Source organism: Stenella coeruleoalba, assembly GCF_951394435.1.
Source record: "Stenella coeruleoalba genome assembly, chromosome: 16".
Lineage (NCBI taxonomy): Eukaryota > Metazoa > Chordata > Mammalia > Artiodactyla > Delphinidae > Stenella > Stenella coeruleoalba.
This window is the reverse complement of record NC_137162.1, coordinates 83,409,597-83,420,880: the sequence shown is the minus strand read 5'-3', so window position 1 is coordinate 83,420,880 and position 11,284 is coordinate 83,409,597.

Here is an 11,284-nt window from a genome sequence, read left to right as displayed (position 1 = left end):
TTGTCCAGGCACGTCACATTTTTCACCTGGCTGTGTACTCCACCTTTGTGTCCTGAGCTAGTCCAGACTAGCCGGGGTTGGGCTTCTCTCCTCGCCGAGTCAGCAGGGCCACAGGCTGACTGCAGAGACCGCTCAGTTCTCCGTTGTCCTGACTAAGAGTTCAGCTGTGAAAGTACAGAACCTTCCTACGTAAGCTCTCCGCATCCTCAGAGCCATGCCCGCTGCTGGTGGGAAGCCTGGGACTGACACCGGGCCTCGGTAGGAAGAGGTTTACAGGCTGTGTGGGCACCGAGCCGGGGAGAGGGCTCCCTTGTGTCCATCACAGCCTTCTTCCCTGTGATGGTTTCCTGTCTCTCCTTCAGTATCAAGTCCCTCCACCCACCACCCCCAGGGATAAAATCCGGAGCTAAAAGGCAACCACTCAAGACGAAATGCTGCCTCACCCAGGTTGTGGGTTTACCCTTTTCATGCTGAGTGTAAAGTGACCGAGATGTATGGGAGGATAAAACCGTTACCGGACCAGGTTCATTTGCCCGACAGCCAACAAGCCAGACACTGAGATGCCAACGTTTGGGGCAAGAGAAAGGGCTTATTCACGAGGCAGCCACTGAGGAGATGGGAGAACGCACCTCAAATTCACCTCCCCAAAGGCGAGAGGCTTGAGATATTTATGGGATGAAGAAAACAAGTGGCCTTAGGCATGGGGAAAGGTGATTGGAGGTGGGGGAAAGGTGATTGGAGGTGGGGAAAAGGTGAGGTAATCAGTGTTCTGCACAGGTGTAGCTGAGTTACATGCATCTTTGTGGGAGGCATGTTCAAAGATGGAGGTGCTTAGCGTGATCTGAGGGCGGGGTTTTCAGCCCTCTGACATCATGCGTTTGCTCATCAGGCTCCTGTGCAGGCCTAGTTTTACTGGTGGTAGGCTCTAGCACCCAGTCTTCAGAGTCAGGGTGGAGGCCCCCAGTTGGCACCGACTGTCCGGACCCTTGACTCTCCTGTGAGCCTTCCTGCTCCAGTAAAAGTGCTGGTCGGCCGTACTGACAGTGGTTACCCAGCAGGCAGGCCAGCGGATGCTTAGGACAATGACAAAAAGAGACACTCGATTTTTCATTGATTTCGAAAAGCAATTGCATAGCCTTGATGGAGAAAACCACACCTTCGTTGGACTTCCTACACTTATTTCTATGGTTTAGACCTGTTTTGAATCCATGGGGACAGGAAGAGACCAGATGTTCTCAGTGCTTTGGGCTCCCCAAAGGTCTCACTCAGTCTGTCCCAAGTGTAAGGAGCCCACGTGCTAACGAAGCTTGGCCCGCTTGCCTACCCGCCTCCAGGTACAAGGAAGGGAGCACTGAGTTGCCCTCAGATCACTGCGCAGCCACCCCGTGGGTGACTGAAGGAATGCCCCCCCACACCTCCACGTTCCCCTCTCTCTCTGCGTCCTTCTTATCACCTCAATTAAAAGTAGGCACAGTAGTTTGCAACCTCTGAGAAATAAGGGAACTTCCCTGATGTCCTTAAAAGGCCTCCTTATCCGAGACCAAGAGCATCTCATTTGGTGTCTCTGAATCCATCTGGACATTCTTGTTTCTCTGGCTCTCCAGTGGGGTTCCCCACTCCACCGCACTGTCAGACCACTTTCCTCCATCCCCCTGAATCCTGCCCAGAGTTCAAGGCCCACCTTAAAGTGTCAGTGCATCTAGGCCTTTGCTGGCTATTCCAGCCTTCACTGAGTACCTGCCTCTAGATTTCTAAAGCATTTACAGTTATTGCTACACAACTTACACTCATGAATGTACCTGGTGGACTCTAGGGCCCCTATGATCCAGTCTCAGCAGCCTTCCATGCAAAGATTTCCTGTAGTGCCTTTTCTTTTAAAGAGAATTAGAGTGGGCTTCCCTGGTGGTGCAGTGGTTGAGAGCCCGCCTGCCGATGCAGGAGACACGGGTTCGTGCCCCGGTCTGGGAGGATCCCACATGCTGCAGAGCGGCTGGGCCCATGAGCCATGGCCGCTGAGCCTGCGCATCTGGAGCCTGTGCTCCGCAATGGGAGAGGCCACAACAGGGAGAGGCCCGTACCGAAAAATAAATAAATAAATAAAGAGAATTAGAGTGATTTGCTGTAAAACCTAGAGCAGCATTTATAAAACGTCCCTGTCCTGTCCTCTCCTTTCCAACTCTCTAGCACCACTCCCTGAATGCCACACCCCCTCACCCCTCTGCCTCAATTTCACCCCCAAACCTTAAATATACACAGCTTTTCCAGATCACTTGTTCCCATCCCCTGTTTATCAACGTTTTCTTTTCTTTTTTTTTTTTTTCAGGTTGAGCCAGGTCTTAGTTGCAGCATGTTGGACCTAGTTCTCTGACCGGGGATCAAACCCAAGCCCCCTGCACTGGGAGCTCGGAGTCTTCGCCACTGGACCACGAGGAAAGTCCCTATCAACTCTTGATGATACATAGACTTAACCTCTTTACCAGCAACCTGGGGCTGATTTACACTCCCTAGCAGCCTTCCCTGCTCAAAAGGGTTGGCTCCAGCCACCCTGTTCTAGGTTGTCGGGACTCCAGAATCAAAGCTGCGGGAGCATCCCCTCCCTGGGACACGCAGGTCTCACAGCAGAGGGATCAGAGAGATGGTGTAGCCATGCAATTGTTCTGAAGTCTCCTACTCAGAAACGGTGAAACGGAGCAGGACCTTGTGGGGCTCCTAGGCACAAAAGCCTTTCTGTGTCCCCCGTTTTTTCAAGTGCTTCATTCAGCCTCCATGATCCTCCCTGAGTTCCAACAGACAGGTTCAAACAGATGCTAATCAGGGAAGGGAGGGGATGCAGAGACAAGGGAGGAGCAGTCAAGAAACAATAGCGAAGCCTTGGGGCAGGGCCCTGGTTCCCCCTCAAGGGATACACATAACAGTATCTTTGAACTGTTTTGCAGATACTGAAACCCTCACCAGGTAGGAAAAGTTAACTGTATGCTGCCCACAAGCAAGTAGACCCCAGACCTGTTGGAACCAGAAGGTTGATGATGTTGACTCCCAATTACCTCCCCACCAACCCATCAGAAGAATGTCCACGAGCTGATCACGCCCTCCTCTTCGAACCATTGCTATAAAAGTCCTCACTACCCGCTCCAGCTTGGGTCACACAGTTTTTGAGGGCATTAGCCCGCTCTGTCCCCTTTGCCTGGCAAAACAATAAAGCTATTCTTTCCTACTTCACTCAAACTCAGTCTCTGAGATTCAATTTTGTACCGGGGTACAGAGGCTGGATTTCAGCTCCAAGGGCTCCATGTTGAGCATCCTGCTCCAGGGAATTCCATATCCAGGAGCAACGATGACCTCAAGATTCCCTCCGTGATGCAGTGGAAGGCTCATGGTGAAGGATCTAGAGATCAGTGACTGAGGAATCACCGGGCCCAGGTGTGCCCACCACCCCGTCCAGCCATCCGCCTGGGGCCTGGCTGCTGCCTGGTAGCAAATCTGGAAGCAACCCAGTCCCAGCACCCCTTCATGGTGCCAAGAAAACACGTGCCTACACCCAGTAACTGGAGTCTCTCTGCCCCGGGTTACTGGTGGGGACCTTCTCTTTCAGGCTAAGTTCTGGAAGCAGAGCTGCCTGCTAAGTGGTCTCCTAATCTGTAGAACAGGTTTCACTGGATTTTATGGGAAGCTCCTTCCTCCGAGGTGGGCTAGAACAGTGGGGCTATCGTCAGCCAGGGGGAATTTCCTTTGAAGCAATTTATTTAAGTGTTCTTGTCTCCCATGCCTCAGTTTTGCCATTCTTCACTCAGGAAAAACATACGAAGTTGTTCCACAAGACAATTAAGGGGGAAATGATTGCACAACACTTTAGGAAAATATATCAACAAATGAAAATAGCAGATTTGCTGGAGGAGGGGGTAAGGCAGTTAAGAAGATGGGTCTTTGACAAGAGTTCAGAACTCCCCGATAAGCATTTTGTTGGGGAGATTAGTCTTTACTTTCCCTGCCAAAATTAGGAACCACCCTTTTTTCTCTGTAATAACAACCCTGGGGCTTAATCAGCAACTGTGTTAGGGAAAGAGTTGTGTACTTTAAGTGTGGAGGGTCACAATGCAGAGGAAAGCTGAAAATTTCCAGAACCGCCCTGTCCAGGAACACTTTTCCCTTTTGCCTCTGACTAGATATTCTCCCAAAGAACATCTGCTTTTCAGGGCAGGGAGGAAATGACACAAGGAAAAAGACTCCTACAAATAAGTAAAGTTTGCCCAGGAGGTCACTTCGAGTGAGGTGGATGGAAAAGAAAATCACTTGAGATGATGGGGTGTGGAGTGGGGGGAGAGAGAGAGAGGTTCAGTAACCCTGCTGGCCAGCTGCAGAGATGTTCCAAGTGTCCACACAGGATGGGCGCACACGTCACCTCCTCAGCCCCTCAGTGATGGCGCATCAAATGTACTCAACTCTTTCCTTTCTAGTGATATTGACCAGGGTTCTTGGCCTCCTTAATCAATAGAAATGGATCGGGGGCCAGACAAGAAAGTCAGGCAAGGCTCTATTGGGGCCCCTGCTACAGCAGGGGGAGGTGAAAACAAGTAACAGTTTCCCTTGCTAGCTCCCCAACGTGGGGGGCGGAGGGACAGTGAGCTGTTTCCTCACATGGGGTGACGGTAGGGGTGTGTCTAGGAGTCAGGCCAGAGGTGTGGCCTAGGTGTTTTGCCCACCCCTTTGGTGGTGTTGAGTGCAGGGGGCATGCACAGTTAAGAAGATGGGTCTTTGACAAGAGTTCAGAACTCCCTGATAAGCATTTTGTTGGGGAGATTAGTCTTTGCCTTTGCCTCTGCCTTTGCTCCCAACACCCTGTTTTTGTTCCCAGCTCCTCAGAAGTGGCAACTGGGTTTTTTTGGTGTTTCGTATCTTGTTGTCCATAATTTGCCCCAACTGCGCATGCACACAGTTAGTTTTAATCCCTTATAGTTTCTTTGTATTTTGTTGCTTGATGAGATGTTTTTCCAGGTGCAAGCATTGCAGCAAAGGGTCCCAGGTCCCAGGTCCCAACCTGTCTCACTAGGACTGGGTAACGTGAGACAGTGGGCCTTCCCACCCTCACCATGCAAGGGGACAGATAAAGAAGGAGTGACACACACGTTTGCAGCCCTTCTGCCGGGCTGCCTGGGATGCTAATTATCATAGCCTCACCTTCTAGCATCCCTGTGATCAGGGCTGCAGCTGTCAGATGCTAATTCCATGACCTCACACTTTCTAGGAAAGGGGCAGCAAGGGAAGTGACCAAGACCATTTTATAGCAGGAAAATATGTGGCAATCACAACAGAAAGAGGGGTTTAGAGAGGTGGATGGGAGCGTCAATGCAAAAGCAAAGCATAAAAGACATCATGTCTTGGGCAAAGGCACTTTGAAGATGCTTTATTATTAGCAAGGTTGCATTTACATCCAAGGATGGATGCAGGGAGAGACAGGCCTGTGATAGAGACAATGTTCCACTATATAAGTCAATCTAATTACATATAAAAGTTCAAGGTGTTTTGCCTCTTGTCCCGCCTTTGACCTGGGTGGGCAGGGACAGGGAACAACCTTCCCAGGAAGTGTTCAGACAGTGGCTGTGTTAGCAAGTGGAGCCTTCCCCACAGCAAGGATGGGGAAACTGCTCTCTTCTGTTGCTAATGACTCGAGTCCTCTTTTAAAGCATCATTCCAATTTAACCATCATGGCTTTTTGTGAAAGAAAAGCCTGAAAGATGGCTTGAGTGTGTAGGAGAAACAATGGATCCAGGCAGGGAATGGCAGGAGGTGAGAAAAGGAGCAAGAAATACAGAGAAACTCCCCATGCATGGACCCCTGACCATGGGGAGGGAGCAGTCAGAGAGGGGAACAAATTCAGCACCTGAGTGAGGGATGTCCACCTGGGCTGGTGCAGCTTAAATGTCCAGGAGCTCCTTCAACTCCGGTGTCTTCACCTGGCCATCACAGTGCACCCCATCCAGCCTTACCTCATGGTCTTTGCTCCACACACCCTGCACACAGACACACAGACACACAGACACACCATAATACAAAGGAGTCTCCTGGCACTATGCAAGGTGGAAGACAGCAGCTCAATCTGTGCCAGGGGTTGAACTGAACAACTTGGGCTAGAACACTGGGGTGTCAGCACACACCAGGAATAAATATTTCTTAAGAAAAAAAGGGATTCTGTGTATCTGTGGTAAAGCAAGTTTGGGGGAAACTACATACCATAACCTCTACCTAAGATTGTGTAACATCGTGGTAGCCATCCTCCAGGTGGCCCCGAAGGTCTTGACTCTTGGTCTTCACACCCTTGTATAGTCCCCACCCCATTGATTCAGGGCTGGTATAAGGGTGACCAGTAGAGAATGGCAGGGGTGATAGTGTGTGATTTTCAAGTCTAGGTCATATAGCGCACTGCAAATTTTGTCTCTGGGGAAGATGGCCACCATGCCATGAGGACACTCAAGCATCCCCGTGGGGAGGTGCACATGGAGAAGAACTGAGGGCTCCCAGCAAGAACCAGAACCAACTCGCTGGCCAGGGGAGTGAGGCACCTTGAAAGTGGCTTCTCCAGCCCAGTCAAGCCTTCAGATGATGCAGCCCCAGCCAACACTGCAACTGCAACCTCATGAGAGACCCTGAGCCAGAACCACCCAACCAAGCTGCTCACAAATTCCTGACACACAGAGATTGTGAGCAGCATTCAAAGTTTCTTGTTGTTTGCAGCCACTAAGTTTTAAGGCAATGTGTAACCTAGCAATAGATAACTGATACCCATATATTAACATATTTGAGTCTCAGAGGGAGTCTTACATTTTTTTAATGTATTTTACTTTGTTTATCTTGGTGTTTCCCCAATGCTTCGGTTAAGGAACTGTTTTTTCAAAGAATGCTTCATTAACATCTTGGGATGCTAGTGTCCCACAGAGCATATTTTGAGAATATCTGGGCTAGCTGTGGTTGTATTTATTGTTTAGAAATTATCTCACATATTTGCATGCAATAGTTTGATGCCAGAAAAATGATCTCTAATAAAGCATATTTGAATAAAAACAATTCTATTGAATAAAAACAATTCTAATTTTAGCAACATAATGTTATATGCATTTACATAGCTCTCCATATAAAGGAAGGCTAAAGGAGTTCTTTGTCCAGGTAGTATTTTGAAAATAGAAATGTTTTTCCTACCCTATCTTTTAATGTATTGGTGTGTTGACCTGAAATGAGTACACTCCAGATATTTCTTCAGCAAATAAATAACATTATTTATTTATTCAGGATCAGCAGAGAATTGCAGTTTGGGGTCGTCAACCACAGCAAACCCCATGCAAGTCCACACACAGCAAGGAAAGGCGAATTCTCTAATACAGGGAAAAGGAAGTGGAAAGGGCTATAGTAAACAAAGGGTCCATGGGTTTTCATTGGCTGAGTCCTTGCCAGGAAAGAAGAGGACTCTTTCTTTTTTCTGTTGGGCTCAGCTGTCATTGCAGGGCATGAAAACTCCTCCTTCTGGTCTCCCAATTCTATTTAATCAGGGTTTCTGTTTATTAATTTTTTTCACATTTTCCCCTTTTGATCAAGATCTTTCTCTGAAAGCATCACTGATCAAGAGTCAGGTTTTCCAGTTTCAGTGGCTTTTTGCTCCTCAATGCCAGGAAGAACCTTTCCTGAGTGTAGTGTCCCATGTTGGAGGGAAAATGCACAGATTGGAAACCTATGGAGGTTACATTCAAGTAACAAGGTAGGATGGAGGAAGAACTCTCAGACATTTTTAAACTAAAATCCATATGTTATCAAAGTTATAGGTGTTAGAGAGCACCTGAAGTGATATGCCATCATCAAAGGTCTGGTGACCAACTTCCAACAGGCCCAGTCTGGATATCTTGGAAAAACTGTCTCATCAGATGTTATTGACTTCAATTCCATGAAATCTTTACTTTCAGGTCACAGGATGATGTGCAGTTCCAGTCAGAATTCGGGGCTTTCTTTAGGTGTGTCACGTGAATCCAAGCATCTATTCCTTGGAGTTTGGCCGTACGAGGTTTGGTTAGCAGTACTTGATAGAGGGCTTTTCATCTAAGTTGAAGAGAGTTCTTCTGGAGGTGAAAATCTCCAGGTTGAAATAGATGAAATCTCCAGGTTGCAAGGTGTGATGCTCAAGGTCTTTGTCTCCTGAGGACACACTATGAAAAAGTTGCTCTACCAAAACATGGTTGTTTTTAGTAGAAGCAATTACATCTTTGCAGTATTGGAGTATCTCCCCTTTTATAAGTTGTGGGTCAAAACAAGCAGGAGCCAAGTGTGTTGGGCATCCTCTGACTACCTCAAAGGGTGAGTTCATGAGTTCCAAGAGGGGTGGATTTGAGATTTAGAGGATCAGCAGCAATGCTTTGGGCCAAGGTATTTGGGGGGCCTCTAGAAATTTTGCCAAGTGAATCTTAATAATGTCTTTAGTGCATTGGACTAAACCAAAGGACTGAGGTGGTAAGTGCAGTGAAAGTTGTAAAACCAGCCAAACAGCACCGACTTGTCAAAGCACCTGGCCTGTACAATGTGTTCCTTGATCACTATGACGTTCAAGAGGAGTTTTCCAAGTAGGGATAACCTTTTCCAAAAGGACTTTGGCCACAAGAAGAGGCAGTAGCCTGTCTGCAAGGGAAGACTTCGGTCCAGTGTGAAAACATACAGACCATGACTAAAATGAATTTATATCCATGAAATAAGGGAGTTGTATGAAATCCATTTGCCAGACCTCGAATGGTCCATTAGGCAGTTTAAAATGTCCCAGGGCAGCACCAGCAGCCTTCCCTGGGTTGTACTTTGGACAGTGGGACAAGTGAGGGAGGCACTTTTTGCAGTCTTGTTAATGTTTCCCCACCATATTGACTATGAAGGTTGTCATTGTGTCAGTAGGCTAATGGCTTAATACTTGTACAGTGGTGAGGAGTGAGAATTTTAGAGTCTGCGGTAGGCCTGGGTTGTTATTTGGCCCAAACCAGAGCTTTCTCTTTTTATCAAACCAACAATTATTGGATTTTCAATCTTGTTTTTCCTTTTCTGAAGCCAATTGTTGGGCTTTCTTAGCGAGTTTTTCTAAGTTATCATTCGAGGAAATACCCCTTAGGCCATGACAGAAGTTTGGCTGCTCTTGGTCTCTCTAAGGGCAGCATTCCTTGCAGAAATGTCAGCAAGATGATTTCCCCTAGCTTCCAGAGAGTCAAGATTAGAATGCCCCAGAATCTTAATAATAGCTAAAGTAGCAGGTAAAATTATTGCATCTAATCATTCCTGAACACAGGGAAATTTTTAATTTAAATTTCTTCTGAAAGGAAGGGAGCTACGCTGCTTCCACAACATTCCAAAGCCACGAGCTACTCCAGAAGAATATCTATTATCAGTATAAATATTGGCAGTTTTGTCCTTGGCCAAAGTACAAGCCCACTTAAGAGCAAATAATTCAGCCTGTTGGGATAAAGGAACCATAGGTAAAGACGCTGCCTCTAGAAGATGCTGGAGAAGGTAAAAGAAAGGGTGACTTGGCAGAGCCCCCAGGTGTCGCGTGGGTTGGGAAAGAAAAACTGAGTCACCGTTTGTTTTCCACCACCCTTCACGGCCTCAGCGGAGCTGCTGGGGAAACCTCATCCAGAGAGAACCCATTTCCTTTCTTTAAGGTTAAGGGACTCCACCATGAGAATGGCTCAAAGAGCTAGAAGTGGGCTTCCCTGGTGGCGCAGTGGTTGAGAGTCCGCCTGCCGATGCAGGGGACGCTGGTTCGTGCCCTGGTCCAGGAAGATCCCACATGCCGCGGAGCGGCTGGGCCCGTGAGCCATGGCCGCTGAGCCTGCGCGTCCGGAGCCTGTGCTCCGCAACGGGAGAGGCCACAGCAGCGAGACGCCCGCGTAACGCAAAAAAAAAAAAAAAAAAGAGCTAGAAGTGAGGAGGGGGCTTCAAGTACAGAACCTAAATTGCCCTCCTAGGTTGCTTCCAATTAAAAGGCTTGGGTGCGAGCAGAGACCTGTGGGTCCTGGGCGTCGCTCCAGGCCACGTGCTGTGCCACCTCGGATGCGGACTTCACCCCTTCCAAGCCTCACTTCCTTCATCTGCTGAATGGGTTCACAGTACCAGCCTCACAGGGCTGTGGGTGGATGACGTGAGCACAGGAAGAAGCAGCCCCTCAGTCCACCCTCCCTCCCCACCACACTGCTCTCCTTTCAGGAACCAGGGAGACGAGGGTGAATTCTAGCACATTAATGATTATATATAAGAGAAGCCCCATTTATTAGAGGGATGAGTTGGGGGAGGATAAAACAGGATTTCTTGCTTTACAAAAGGATTCACTTAAAATAGCTCATTGTTTTAAATAGAAAGCCCCTCCTTCACACATTTACAGACAATTAACTACTCAGGAAACTAAAAGAGGAAGCACTCAAGGGTGCTTGATGAGCAATCAGACATGGAGCGTCTCTGTTGCTATAATGTCAGCCACAGGTGAAGTATTTATAGAAATCAATTTACACACAATTTTTCAGGAATATTCTTCATAGTAGCAAGCTCTCCAACATAGATGTGCATCCCTGGTGCCCCAACGTCAAAGACAGCCTCAGTTCACTGCTGAAAGGCAGAGACGGGCCACTGTTCCCTTCTGATAACCAAAATAGGGCCAGTGCCTGGATAAATGATCATAATTTAGTGGTGAAACATGGCCTGTGATTACATGGTCGAGGAGTCATTTCACGTAATCTCCCCACCTTGCATCTCAAATTCCCCTCATGAAAGAGAACTCCTGCCTGTTTCATGTAAAAATCCCTCCTTCTGTTCCAATGTTGCCCATGAAGATCCCACAGGGTGTGCAGAGCAGGGGACCGGCTGGCCACAGCTGTGGAACCCTCTGTCCCCAGCAAGAGGGGAAGTGTGGGCACCCAGGCCATAGTTCATCCCTCCACGAGCCACAGGCTTGCTCTGTGCAATTTCAGCTCTGGGTGTCTGTCCAGCTTGCAGCAACACTGGGGTGAGGGACAGGGGGTCAGCCCTAAAGAGCTGTAGGGCTCATAGAAGCCTGAGTCCAGAGGACCTGGGTTTACTGTGGCTGGAGAACCACTCCCACCCAGGTTCCCCTTAACTCCAACTGGAAGATTTTACAATTGCTGTGGGCATACAAAAGGAGTGTGAAGAAAACCTACAATATCTGTCCTCAAAAGAGAGCACTCTAACATGGAAGATAACATCTAACATCATCACCACATGGGGAAAAATTCAGGCCAGATAGGGTGCCCTCACTGCA